This window comes from Zea mays, chromosome 2, assembly GCF_902167145.1.
Source record: "Zea mays cultivar B73 chromosome 2, Zm-B73-REFERENCE-NAM-5.0, whole genome shotgun sequence".
NCBI classification, from domain to species: Eukaryota; Viridiplantae; Streptophyta; class Magnoliopsida; order Poales; family Poaceae; genus Zea; species Zea mays.
Genome location: NC_050097.1, coordinates 84040284 through 84046283, shown reverse-complemented (window position 1 = coordinate 84046283; position 6000 = coordinate 84040284).

Here is a 6000-nt window from a genome sequence, read left to right as displayed (position 1 = left end):
GAGGTGTTACCCTCCAAACCCTAGAATTTGAATAAAACGAAGAACAAGAATGGAGGAGCTCACCGGGGAAGAAGACTCTCGCCGGAGCCGAGAAGAAATCCTTCGATTGACGAAGATTCGTTGGTCCGATCGACGACTCGGATGCGCCCCGACGAAGCCCTCGACGAGACGAATGCAGCGGTACCCTCGGATTCCACAAACATGCATGGATTGAGAGTAATTGCTCGCCGGAGTTGGAACCGCTCCGAATTTCGGCGAGCAATACCGAGAGTTAGGGATCAAATTTGGAGAAACTGTTTTGTGTTCTGGAATGGGCTCGACGAGGACAAGTTGGACATGTATATATATCTAGGGTTCGGACAAGATGGAAATTCGGATTTTACTATTTTTAAAATTCGGAAAAACCTAGAAATCCATATTTTGTGCTCAAAATATTATAGATGCTGCAAAAAAAATCCAGAAAAATTCCTATAAATGTTTTGCATCTAATGAACTCAAAAAACATAATTAGAGTTTCTAAAAACATTTTTAATTTCCTCAAATAAATAGATTTTGGTTTCCAGAAAATAGAAAAATATTCTGAAAAATATGAAAATTTACCGAGCACTTCTATAAGATATGTTAACATGTTTCAAACACATTTTGCACTTAGAAACACTATGCAACGCATGAATGCAACAACCAAAGTGCCTCTAGGGCTCATTCCACTAGGTTTACACCAATATAAAAACAAAATAATTCTCCATTTTTAGGAAAAAGAAATCAAAGAAATGAGAGAGTAACACCTGAATTTGGTGGATATTATGAAAGAAATTTTATACCCCAGATTCAGGGTGTTACACTCCCAGTTTCCGAAAGCACGCTAGTTGGCACGCCAAGTAGGGGACCGTTAGCATGCCAAGTGACATCTTCCACTCTGATGGATCACACTTCACCATTCACCGGTAGCAAGAGCTTCGCTCTAGGAAGCCACATCACGTTCGACTCTCTCGACTTCCTCACCACTACCATCGGCAAACCCCACCTCGTCCACCCCGACAGCATCCAGGGCGGCTCGCTAACATTGGGCGCGCCAGGGTTGCAAGGCCGCGCCAAGATTTGTGTGGTCCACCACGATGATCATCAGTCGAGCCCCGTGGCGTACGAGGTTGCCATTGTCGGCCACTAGCCAGGCTCCGCCCTCGACATCCATGAGGACGACCCAAGTCGCCACCTAACCAAAGAAGTCTGACACCCGTCGTCGCTCGAGAAGTTGGCGGGGCGCCTGCACCATTCATCCAAAAGGCAGCATGAGAGTGAACTCTTCCTTTGTAATAGGATAACATTTACCTGTGATCTAGTCGATGAGGTCCGCCCTCATAAACCCGGTCTCTGGAATCCATCGCACAGTTCTTTTGTACCCAGTGAGGTCCGCCCTCGTAAACCCGGTCTCTGGCGTCCATCTCCTAACTATTACGTATCCAGTTATAAAGAAAGAATTTACTCCCAGTTCAATCCTTTTCCTACTTTATTTTACATATATTGTTTCCTCTAACCCCCACATGGTTTGTAACTTCTGTTGTGATCATGTAACTATATTGTCGCTTAGTTTGCCCCCCCATGGTGCTGAACAAGGATCAAACTGCTAGGGATCTCTATCCACGTGGGGACTCTTACATATTTAGTTATAAAGAAAGAATTTGCTCTTAGTTCAATCCTTTTTCTACTTTATTTTACACATATTATTTCCTCTAACCCCCACGTGGTTTCTAACTTCTGTTGTGACCATGTAACTAACTTGTTGCTTAGTTTGGGCTCCCTGTGGTACTAAAACAAGGATCAAACTACTAGGGACCTCTAGCCAGGGGAAAGGACCACTTTCTTAAGGGTGGTCCGAAGATGGGTAGCCGCTTAGCCTGGTTTTGTATCGTAAGCCTACACACTCCACTACCCTAGAACAGTTGTCCTAGTACTTCGAACTGGGTCTCTAAAGGTCTTGTTGGGGGCCTTCGGCTTCTGAAGGTCCTCAAAAGCATGATTTAACAATGTTTCTGGAGTATAATACAGGAACAGGTACCTTCGGACTTGGGTCAAAACCACAGTGTGAAGAAGCACAAGAATACGAAGGATGGCGCAGAGTCGAAGCTATGCGTAGGGGAGCTTCGACGTGATAGCAGAAAAGGAAACCGACTTAAAGGGGAAAATGCCATTTAGACCCCGATGGATTACTATAGAGTTATTAGCAAATGTAAAGGGCATGGGTGTAATTTTACATGGGCTGCGTCTCGTGCCTATAAATAGATGAACAGTGATCCCGTACTGTTCACTCTGACTTGGCATTTGCTTTTGCGTCACGCTTGTACTTTTACCTTCTTTCAAGCCAAAGGTACATTTGTAATTTGTTATCATTTCTATTTTTCCATAATAATAAAATAGAAATGAGTTGATAGTGATACATAACTGTTTATGTTATCTTTTATATTTCATATGTTTCCTTCTTCATTATTTATATGTTGTAGTGATGAAGGTACGTCCTTCATAACCTTCGTCCGAAAATCATTATCTCTCAAGGGAAATAATGCTTCGAAGGACGAATGACTTTAATGTTTAACATTTTCTGTGTTGCCTTGTTCTTAACATATAGCATTTGAGAACAAGTCCCCAACAGGTCTGAACCTCGACGAAACTTAAGGGTTGGTTCCTAAAACTCTGCTCGATAAGCTCTAGCTACATGATTCGAATTATTGAGCAAAACAAAGTAGGAGCCTTGAGGGTACAATACTAAGCGTTGATCTTAAGTTGTGTTTAGGATCGATTTCTGGCTTGACCATGGCTTCAGAAGTGCATCACTATAGGGGGTACACCAGTAACAGGCAAGGCGGTTAACCACCCCATCACGCCACCTGCGCGCGATATGGTGAATGGGTCGTTTCACATCCCATCAAGCCACCCACGTCGAACGTCGTCATGATGGCCACCTCTTTTACCACGTTACCACAGTAACTATCTCATATCGACTAGGTGAAAAAACCGAAACTCACCCCCAACTTCTCATGTAGAGCGAGGGGTGGACCGAGCAAGCTCCCAGTGAGTTGCAAGCTAGGTGATGGGCCCATAGGTCATTTGCTCGTGCCCATGTCTAAGGTCATACCTCACATCCTCCTGCGGTAAGACGGCTGACGGGGTGGCCATAGGGCCCCTCTTTGGTCTACCAGATTGACCAAAGGACCGATACATGACCGAATAAGGAAGGACTCAATGAGATGCCCCATCGGGTCGAGCCCCCGATGGGACCACTCATCGAGGCCTAACCCTACCAGAGGGTGGTCGGATCTCACTTGGATAACCTGCTCGTAGCTCGACAACCTCCTTCCCCATGCCGACTAGGTCGGTGGAAGGCGGCCCTCCCCTAAAAAAGACCTCGAAAGGCCTGTTTGAGAGGGATGCGTGCGTAATAAGGATCAAGCCCTTGGAAGAAGACTCACTCAAAGGATCACCACCCAAGACTATGCCTGGCTCTAGCACTAAGCGAACTCACGCTCAACGCGTGATGACCATCGCAGGAAGGGTCCGCCCCTAATCTGCTTGAGTATCGAATAAACCCCTAAACAATCCACGTGGATTGCTCGGGGGCTTGGGGGCTACATCTAGCAGATGGGCTTGCGCGCACCCGAGATTTCGGTCATTAATAAAAGTCGAGCAATCTAAGTCTCACGCTTAGCTCATGACGACCATCACATGAAGGGTCTACCCTTAAACTGCTCGAGTACCGAGTGAATCCTCAAGTAATCCACATGGATTACTCGAGGGCTCAGGGACTACATCTAGCAGATGTGCTTATGCGTACCCAAGAATTTGGTCCTCAGCAAAAGCATCTGTGCAACTCCAAGGTGTTACACCAAGGCTCGGGGGCTGCTGTCAAGTACTCAAGAATCGGGTACCCAAAATAGGCCCTTCAAAAATGGACCACTCTGCCGACTAACTCTGCGAGACAGACCGAATGACCAACTCTCAGATGATGACCAGCTCTCTAATGATGACAAGTGGAGAATGTGTATTGATTTCACGGACCTCAACAAGGCATGCCCAAAGGATGAATTTCCACTACCAATAATTAATTCCTTAGTAGATGCAGCAACCACAATTTAATAGATTGTTATTTGGGATATCATCAGATCTGAATGAAAAAAGAATATGAGCCAAAGACTAGCTTCATAACCCCTAGTGGCACTTATTGCTACGTTCGAATGCATGAGTGGCTCAAGAATGCTGATGGAAGCTTCAGCAGAATGACATCCAAGGTGTTGAGTGTGACACCCCAGGTGTCTATTTCATGTTATGCAGTGGATTTATCCTAATCTCGGATGCTCAGTAAAAAAAATTCTATTTCTCGATCGCATCTATCTTTTTTTATCAAGTTACTTGTGAAGGTTTCACTGAATTTTGAAGTTATTCGATCGTGAGAAACAACCAAATTTGGAGCCTGTTAAAACTTTTGTCTCTTGAAACGAATGCAGATTCGAAAGTCAATCTCATCTCGCAACTCCCGTCCAGACTCATTTATTCGGACTGTCGATAGTTGTTATGTTATCCAATTAGTGTCCGAATCCGCTTTCTCGATAGTCGGTCTACGTCCAAATACTAATCTGAATCTGCATTCTCCCACAGAATCTCTTTGTGTCAACCTCTAATTAATTTTTATGCAAATCAGCTTGTTATCTTTATGTCATCATTAATCTCTATCTATCAAGTGTATTCTAAAGATTTCTTAAAGTTTGAATCAAATATTCTTGTGAAGTTATAAATCCTACGCTTGCCTGAGACTGCTCGATTAAGTAAAAGAAAAATTTATAAATTCAACCAAGTCATGCCAACTTTTCCAAAGCACTCTATATGAACTCTACAACAAAAGTTATTAAAGGTCCATGCCAAGAAAATATCGAGAAAAATACCCTAATTGCCTTAAAAATATAATTTGAAGCTTTATAATGATGCTACCTTGACCAAAGTGAAACTTTAATTTATATTCAAGATATGAGGTTTGACCTTTAATAAAAGTTGTAGAACCTGTGTTATACAACAAATTTTATATTTAAACCAAGCCTTGATTCAATCTCTAAGTATCTCAAACAGTGCCATCAAGACAGAATAAAAATCTGGTTTCATGATTCGAATTTTTAAAAGTCTGAAATCAGCGTCCTTCGGATTGACGTCTCGCGTTCCCAAATTTTTGTTGAACAACTCAGGTTTTGCCAAATATAAAAGTTGTTAACAACTAATAGGGGCACAACATATTAAAAGATGGCATTCATCCGATTCCGTTTGACATGCTTTGACACTCAGTTTTCACGAGTTTCCACTGATTTCTAACCCACTGACAAACCAATTTTCGTGGGTCTATAACTCTCTAACCAGTGCTCGAATCACCTCAAGTCATGTACACGATTTGTAGATTATACATCAAGGAAGATATTTTGTGCAGCGACCAAGGTTCGATTCCAAAAGGAAAACGCCAAAAATGTCCGCCCAATATCGACACTTTTCCACCTGCCATCTGCTCGTGCAGTTTGACATGTTCAGAGCTCTGCTCTATAAATGGCAGCACCAGCCCTTCTCCTCTCTTCCTGCCTTCACCACGCACAACCACTCCTCTCTGTCCTTGGGTGCATGGAGTAGCAGCAGCTCCTCCCTCCATCTTCCCCATGAGCTCGCTCCTCCTTCCTGTTTTCCCATGGCGCCCAAGCAGCAGCAAGGAGCTCCCCATGGCATACAGCAGCAAGCGCCCCTCCATGGAGTCTGACCCTCACCCTCAGCTTCTTTGGACGCCGACGCTCCTCTGCCCTCCAGCCCGGCGTTCTGCTCGTCCATGGTCGGACGCCCGACTCCCTGCACCTTCCCCTTCCCAGGTTGAGATGGAGCAGCCTCCATAGTTTTTCTGCTGCTCTCTGCTCATTACGTGAGGAAGAAGAACCCCTGTGCCGATGACAAGTGGGCCCGAGGCGAGATGTGAGTACATAAAGT